Consider the following 9,033-nt stretch of genomic DNA (forward strand, 5'->3'; position numbering starts at 1 on the left):
CCCAAACTGACAACACTTCATATATTTCATCCAAGCCTGTCCTCTGTTTTGTTTTTGAGTTCTACTCAGCTGAGAGTCAGTGTCACCAAACACGATGATTGGCTGAAGCGTCTAGGCAGAGAAGCATCCTGCGTTGTGATTGGCCAAAGCGACCATCAGCTGAGCGGGGAAAAATTCCCTCAAACACAGCAAGTTTTTCCCCGCCCTTAGCCTTACGGTCACCGTACGATGGTGGGAGAAATGTTAGTACATAGCAAAACACCGACTATCGTACGGGGACCGTAGCGGCGGCGGCCTTACGGGGACCTTACGGGGACGTGTTAGTGCATCCGCCTCCTGATTGACTATACTTATGAGTGACATCCCTGTTATACAATTTATAAGCCTGTGTGCCGCCGGGAGATTCGCCTATAAGGACATACCCCCATTACTGTGAAGGAATATTGTGAAAGGAAGTATTAATGGTGTTCTCTCCCTCCCCCACGCTACCCATAAATCTCGTTTATCACCCCCTCTCACTCCAATATCCCGAGTAAGTGTGAATCAAGAATAAAATCAATTACCAATGTCCCTTGGCTAGTGGAAACCATATAAACTTCACGGCTAATATCTGCCGCTCTCCAGTATTACCATAACTTTCCCCTAGCCGTCACAAGTCACTCCCTGCACCTCCCCTATCTCCTCCTCGTGAGATTCAACACCTCTCCCGCGCCCCCGTGCGCGCATATATTTATTGTACTCCTGATACACTAGGGTTGATATTTTTGTCATTATTATCAGAGAAGCAAGTATCCTGCGAGATACACATATCCTAGATAAAGTTTTATATTGCTATATATTGTGCTGTAATATCTGCTGATTTGTCCTGTGTCTGACTGTGGTAATATACGTGTAAAGATTTATGCCTAGAGTTTTTGTGTCCTGCCTCTCTTTATTGCACTAGCTCCGGTCTTGAAAGAGGACCCCGCTCCACGTTAGGTGAAATAGGAACGAGAAGTCGAGCCGAATTTCACCTAGCATTACAATATTGTTATTATTTTCAGTGGGAGACAGCCATTTTTCCCTTGCAGTGGTCGGACAGTTGTGTGTGTTCGTTTGTGCATGTTATGCGTGTGGGTGGATAAAGCGCATGCATTGCGCATGATTCAGCCAATCACAAAATAGGATTTCAAACGCCCCACGTTAGGGCCCGCAGGATTTGAAAGTCAGTTCGTCTCCAGCCATGAACTGTGAAGGCTGCAAAATTATCATAATTACTTCAGGCGCTGTAAACTAGTGAGTAAAGGCATTATTTCGTATTTACACCCAGTCAGGTTAGTGTAATGCTGTGTTTTTAAGGCGACTTCTCGTCGTAAAAACACTAGCTACTAAAGCGGGGTTCTCTTTCTTGACCGGATGTAAAGCACTAACAAAGAAACAGGACATAAAAACCAGGCAATATACCGTATCACATCTATTACCTAGGTCCTACTCATAACAGTGTACATACAATGATATTTAGTATATAGAGAAAACAGAGATACAGGATTACACTTGGCTTCACAGAATGATCATATATATTATCACTATTACACAGGGAGATCGCGGGTATTCTTTGATAGGGTTCTCAAGTCACTTGGAAGGTAATATGCAAATGGGGTTGTTCACTTTATATTATTGAATGGGATTCTTATGTCACTGAAGGGTAATATAAAAATGGGGTTGTTCACTTTAAGAATACCGAGATTGAGAGTCTGTTTCGAGGATATTACTATAATAGAGGTAGGGTGCGGATGGCGACACTCGACACTGTCACCTGGTCACGGAGACACGTACACTTATCTTTTAACTCGCCCGCGCACCTACCTCTGGACTCACAGAAAACTCCCTGGTTCCGTGATGTGGGGAGGGACTAAATCAATTGACAAAATACACTTCCTACCCCGATGGCACTAGTTTCTAGGGGGCCACTGTTTAATATATTTTCTGTGTAAGCACTATCACTGTACTCTTGGTCACTGTCACTGTCACTGTCTTTCCCCTTGTTTCCTGGGTTTAAGAGTTCACTGTTTCACTTAAGGTCAGGGAGGCTCACCTGTCTGGGGGCCTCGACCTGAAAGGCGGCCCTCGTACTAGGGCCTTGCAGTGGGGTGCAGGGAGGCCCTGTGGTCTGGGGGCCTCGACCTGATCGGTGGCCCTCGGGACTGGGGCCGAACAACCAGAGCAGTCGGGCCTGTTTACTCCGCCTCCGGGGAGTGAGGGAGCCTGGATCGCCTTCGTTGTAGACTGCGGTGGCGGGCCTGGGCGTCCTGGGACTGCGGGTGCTCAGGGGGAGAGGCGCTGTCAGGACTGGACTGTGGCAGCGTCTCCTGTGGGGCTCCGGCAGGGACAAGGAACTCCCGGGTGTGGGCGGTAGGTCTGATATTGGGCCTTGCCACCACTCTAGTGTCTCATCCGGGACTATATGCCCGGATGGCGACGAAGGGCTCCCCGAAGGGAAAGAGGCTAAAGGAAGACTCACGCTACTCGTGGTCCCTTGAGTGTGTCTGTAGGCCTGAGCCGGGGATCTCCTTCCCCTATTGTGCACCTTGGCTGTAGCCGTGAACTTGCCCGGCGTATGGGGGACACCTATAGGGCGATCGATGTCGCCCTTTTGCCGTGGCAAGGTACCGCCGGCGTGGTGTTCCTCCCGTAGTAGGAGACAAGCCAGAGTGAGGGGCACAGAGGCCACACTCTCTCCAATACAGACAAATCCTACCTGCAGGGAATTCTCTACCCTGGTACGTGCCCCGGCCTGAGCCGAGTGTCTGCCCGTATGGAAGGCGACTAGCGGGCGAACTGGTTCGCCCGTCTGTTGCGGCAGGGTACCGACCCCGGGACGCTGCTTCCTTAATTGGGTAGCGCTACACGTACGGTAGCAGGGGCTCTCTACCCTGGACCGTATTCTGGCTGTAGCCGAGGAGCAGCTGGAGAGGGATGCACGAGGGCAACTCTCTCTCCTAGGTGTGTTAAGGCCGGAGCCTGGGGTCACCTTCCCCTTTGCACACTCTGTTAGGCTGTAGCCTATGTCTGTCAATCTCTCTTTATTTAGGCCATAGCCTTGGGCCTCCTGCCCTTGGGCCTCCTGCCCTAGAGGGTGTAACAAGACCATCAATACGGTGTTACCTGGGACTGAATTTGCTTCAGTCCCACCCCTGGTCTGACGATCACTACCCCGCCCGCACAGTAGTTTGGTTCCCCTGATCACCTGGGGTTGGGGCACTTGCGGGGAATAGGGGCTCAGGGCCGTGATGCCCTGATGACCCTCTTGCCCAGGATTACTAACCTCACCAGTGTGTCCTCCTGGGGTGGTGGTGGGGTGGCGGCTCGGTGGTGGTGTGGGGGGTGGTGAGGTGGGAGGTCCTGCGGCGGGCATGGCGGGCATTTTACCACCCTCCGCGTCGTTGAAGTCACGGCCCCGTGACTGGAGGTGGTAGGTGGTAGAGGTGGCTGTCTGGTAGGCCGGGGTAAGGTGTTGGGTGAGACTGACCCAGTGAGTGGTGAACTGGTTGGGCTCCTGATGGGGGTTGAGCATGAAGTGGAGGGAGGACGGGTGGTTGGTCCGGCGTAGGAGGCGTAGCAGGTGGTCGGTGCCTTTGACTCTGGTTGGTGGGTGGTTGTATGGTTGCCAGCGGACTTTCGTCACCTTCATCTCGGGGGAATGGTGCCTGGTGGGGAGATGAAATTTGAATGCTGGAGAGTGATGGGAGGTTGGTGGTTTTATTGGGGCTAATTTGGTGGGAGGAGCGTCGTCCTTTGGGGAATTGGGAATTGGGAAAGTTCCAACGTGCTTGGTGGAGGGGTAGGGTTATGGGGGAGGTGTTTGGGGTGGGTGGGGAGGGTGGGTTTTGGGGTGGGTGTGTGATGGGTGGAGGTGTCGGGGTGTATCTTGCGGGTGGGCGTGAGAGTCGTCCTGATCTGGTGGTGGTAGTGGTTATGGTGGGTGTGGGTGGTGAGGCTGGTTGTGTGCATGGTGGTGGTGAGGGTGTGCGGTGGTGAGGGGGGGGATGGTTGGTGGTGCGGTGTGGTGCGTATAATGGGAGTGGTCATGAGGAAGGGCGGTGGTGGGTGTGGGGGTGGTGTGGCTTTCGGGGGGGGGGGCGGTTGTGGTGATGAGGGCGGGATGTGTGGAGTGGGTTGGGAGGTGGTGGGTGAATGGGTGTTTGGTGGGTGAATTTCAGGTTGTGAAGCAGTGGTGGTTTCAGGCTGTGGTGGTGGTGTGTCGGGGGGTGGGCTGGTTGCTGGAGAGTTTGAGGAGGGGGGTGAGAAGGAGTAGGAGTAGGAGTCTGGGGGGTGATTCTGAGAAAGGTCGGGGTGGCCAGGTGTGCTGGCCGAGGTGGAGGTAGGCTTAGTGCGGGGGTGGGTGGTGTCGGGTGGGTGGAAGGGACGCACGTGGCGATTTCTGTATGTGCGGTGTTGTCCTTGTTGATCCAAAGTGTCTTGGTATGGGTTGGGTACTCGCACAATTTTGTAAGGTCCGTTGAATCGGGGGGAGGTCTTGGGTGGGGTAGGCAGGTTTGCTACAACAACAGACTGGCCAGGTGTGTATGGGTTGGAGTGGGTTGCGTCAGGTGCTAAGTCTTGTTTTGAGTGTAGGTGGTGGAGGCGGCGTTTGAGGTGGTGGAGAGGGTCGGTGGTGGAGGGTGGAGTGGGTGGTTGTAGGTGGTGGCGGAGTGGTAGGAGTAGGGGCGATTCTCCGAAGACTCTTTCGTGCGGAGTTATTCCATCTTCTCTTGGGCACGTATTTAATCCCCATTGTATGATCTTGACATGTGCAGGCCAGTCTTCGTTCCCCGTTTGCATAATGTGTGTGCGGACCTGATTCATAAGGGAGCGATGGCTTCTCTCGCATATGCTGTTGCCCTGGGGCCAGTAGGGGGATGAGGGAGAGATGTTGTATCTGAATATGCTAGCGAGTTCATCCCAGATTTTTCCCGTAAATTCTGGAGCATTATCCGAATGAAGAGCCTGTGGAATCCCAAAATAAGGGAAGACATGTCGGGTGAGGGCATCGGCGACTGATAGTGCGGTGTGATCCTTGGTGGGGCAGGCGATGATAAACTTAGAATATACATCCACAAAGGTTATTATGTACTTGTAGCCTGCTTTTGGTGTGAGAGGGCCGACGACGTCTAGGGAGAGTAGTTGCCACGGTTTTTGTGCTGTTAGCTTTCCTGTAGGGCCTGGTGTTCGGGTGATGTCCTTTCCAAAGGCGCACGCTCGGCATGATTGTATGATCTTCTTTGCGATGGTGGATGGGTTTGGGGTCCAGTACATATCGTTAAAGACTTGTAGCAGCTTCTTCGTTCCCAGGTGGATGCCGTTGTGGGCATGGAGGTGGAGCATGGTGTCGTGGGCAGTGGCTGGGCTAAGGACAATGTGTCCGTTCGGGTCGAAGAGTTGTTCGCCGTGTGGATGGAGTTTAGTGAACGTGGTCTGTGGAATCCAAGTGGGGCGTTGTTTATTGTTCCACATTTGGACCAGGTCTGGTTCTGTCTTGATGGCGTTGATTGGGAGATGGGATAGGGCATCGGCATTGGTGTGGAGTTTGCCTGGTCGGTATGCGATTTTGAAGTCATACTCTTCGAGGGTCTCTCATCAGTTTATCAGTTGGGCATTGTTGGTGTTTGATTGCCATAGCCATTGTAGGGATTGGTGATCCGTAATGACTACTACATGGGTGCCTGAGATGTAGGACTTAAAATATTCTAGGGACCAGATGATCCCTAGGCACTCACGTTTAGTGGCCGCGTAGTTTCGTTCTGCCATATTCAGGGTGCGACTGGCACAGGCGATGATGTGTTCTCTCCCATTTTGTACTTGTGCAAGGACAGCCCCTATGGCGATGAGGGACACGTCAGTATACAGGCGGAATGGGAGGTTGTAGTCTTGGAACGCGACTACTGGGGCGGTGGTTAACTTTGATTTGAGGGTGGTAAATGCTGTTTTTCTTGTCTCGGTCCACATGAAAGGCTCACCTTTTTTTGTTAGCTCTTGAAGGGGTTTTGCGATGTCAGCGAACCCTTTGACAAATCGCCTGTAGTATGATGTTAACCCCAGGAAGGCTCTGGTCTCATGTATGTCGCGGGGCAGAGGGATGTCTGCGATGGCTCGAAGTTTATCTGGGTCTGGTGAGATGCCTTCGGCATTAATAAGATGTCCCAGGAAAGACACGGATCTCTCTGCCAAGACGCATTTTGTTGGTTTCAGCTTTAGTCCTGCTTGGCGTATGCGGTGAAACACTTGCTTGAGGCGATGAAGGTGGTCGGTCCATGTACGACTAAAAACGATGACGTCGTCGAGATACGCCAAGCAAGTCTCCCACGTTAGTCCACTAAGGACAGACTCCATCAAACGGGAGAATGTGGCAGGGGCGTTGCAGAGTCCGAAAGGGAGGAAGTTGAATTCATAATGTTTGCCATTCGATGTGGAGAAGGCGGTTTTGTGTTTGTTGTCGGGATGTACAGGGACTTGCCAATAGCCCGACTGCAGGTCTAGGGTGGAGAACCATGTCGAGCCATGTAATGAGTCAAGTGAGTCGTCGATGTGTGGTAGGGGAGTTGCATCTTTGACTGTGACATCGTTGACTCGGCGGTAGTCAACACAGAAATGCATTGTCCCATCTTTTTTCCTTACGAGTACCACCGGAGAGGACCATGGGCTAGTCGAGTTGGAGATTACGCTGGCATCTAGCATGTCCTGGACCTGCCGGTCTTCTTCTCATTGCTTTGGATTCTTTCGTCGTGATGGTTGGCGAATTGGAGGTCCGGTCGTGTGTATCTCATGGCTGAGATAGGTGGTATGGCCAAGGTCGGTTGGGCCGGAGGAGAATAGGCCTTGAAAATCCACGAGGAGTTGTCGGAGGCTGTTGGTTTGGGCAGGGGATAGGTGTGATGGTAGGGCGGGGAGAGTGGGCTGGTCTGAGGGTGGTGTTTGGCATGGTTCGGCTTCTTCAGTGTCGCCGATGATGAGTCCTCTTGGTAGGGTTAGTGGGGTAGTAGCGAGGTTGGCGATACGGATTTCATGGGCATGTGGGAGGAGGAAGGTGGGGCTTACTAAACAGGAAGAGAGTGGTCCGGTGGGGATGGATGGTGAGAAGAGGACGGAGGTATGAGAAGGTTTGTTTAGTTTTACCAAAGCTTCATGGTGGGGTGGAATAGTGATTGAGGAGGCGACAGTGGCAGGAAAAGATGGGGAGGGATGCAAATGATGTGTGGTGGGTGGTGGTGACGGGGGTAGAGTAGTGTGAGGGGTTGGGTTGAGGTTAGGTGTGTGTGTGATTTGGGACAGGTGAGTGTTTGATGGTAGTGTGTGAGGGGGGGTGTTCTTGTTGGTTCTTCGATGTGTTTTCTTTTTTTTTCTTTTCTCTTGTTGACTGCTGGTTGGTTGGGATGGGCTGGACTGAAGTGGAGGCGGCGTTGATGGCAGTCAATGGTGGCGTGTAGTTTCTGGAGGAGGTCCAGCCCTAAATATCATATTGACTGCATGTCGAGTCGAATATGATGAATGGGTGGGTAGTGGATATTTGTTGGTGGGTGTGGGTTTGAAGGGCCCGAGTTTCCCCACGGATAGGCAGGGGGCCGTCCCCCGCGTCGACGAGGTTGGCTGAGGTGGGGAAAAGAGGGCCGAATGCACCAATGTGGCGGGAGTAGAAGTGGGAGTAGAGGCACGATCTGGCTGCTCCCGTATCCACTAGTAGACGTGCCTTGACACCGTTTAGCCAAATCTTGTCATAAACTGGGGGTCTGTAGTTCTGTGAGGTGGCCCCCGCCACCGTGGGGAGGTGCGGGGGCGGGCCTAAAAATCCATCTGTTGTGGAGTGGTGTCCTCTTGGTCGTCGTCGTCCGTTCCCGAGTAATGTTGTGGCGGTGCGTCGTCTTCCGGGGCGTCGTCGTCTAAGGAGGAGACTTTCTTGTGCCCTTGGTGAAAGGTTCTGTGTCTGCTAGCTTTAAGCTGTTCCCTAATGTCGTGTAGAGGGCAGGTGCGACTGCAAGCCGTGAATTCCCAGGGATTAATTGTGATGAGGTTTCCTTGCTCCCTGGGGTTTGGGCGTTTCTTCTGCGGGTAGGCTCTAGGGACTGGGGGAGATGGCTCGGTAGTTGGCTGGTGAGGCGGCAGCTTAGGTTTGGAAGGGGGGTGTTGCTTTGTTGGAAAACGTGTCACCGCGTGGAGTGGCTGTGGTGTGGGGCGGGCGGCGAGCAGACGTCGGACGAGTTGTAGGTCATTTTCCATGTCCCCTGACGGGTCGTAGATTGAGAAATGCTCCCTGACTATGCTGGGGAGGATCCTCAATAGAGCATTGAATGTATGTATATCCCGGGCATTTGGAGGTGCCTCGGGATAGGCAGCGCTGACGAGGCGCCGAGCCTGAGTGAATGTGTCATTCAGGTTTCCGTCGTAGGTGAGGGCGTCGAGTTGAGAGAGAGCAACAACTCGGCCTATTGATGGCGTAAAAGCCTGTCTCACTATTTGTGAGAATTGGTCCCATGACAGTTCTGGGACGATTTTTGGTGTGACACTAGTGATTATTTTGCCCAGGTTAGGTAGTGTGACTGCGATCTTTTCTCTGTCTGAGTCGAACCCTATGTCTAGGAGGGGTTTGACCATGTCTAAATATATACATCTATGTCGCACTGGTCCGGGTTGAACCTCGGCAATTGGATGTGTGGTTTGGCTGCCATTGTGTAAGTTTCCTTTCTGCGTTCCTCCGTGCTTTACTCGGATCCAAAACCACCGCTTGCCACCAGTGTAATGCTGTGTTTTTAAGGCGACTTCTCGTCGTAAAAACACTAGCTACTAAAGCGGGGTCCTCTTTCTAGACCGGATGTAAAGCACTAACAAAGAAACAGGACATAAAAACCAGGCAATATACCGTATCACATCTATTACCTAGGTCCTACTCATAACAGTGTACATACAATGATATTTAGTATATAGAGAAAACAGAGATACAGGATTACACTTGGCTTCACAGAATGATCATATATATTATCACTATTACACAGGGAGATCGCA

This window comes from Coenobita brevimanus, chromosome 55, assembly GCF_032717465.1.
Source record: "Coenobita brevimanus isolate Jiangsu-jjx chromosome 55, ASM3271746v2, whole genome shotgun sequence".
In the NCBI taxonomy this organism is placed as follows: Eukaryota; Metazoa; Arthropoda; class Malacostraca; order Decapoda; family Coenobitidae; genus Coenobita; species Coenobita brevimanus.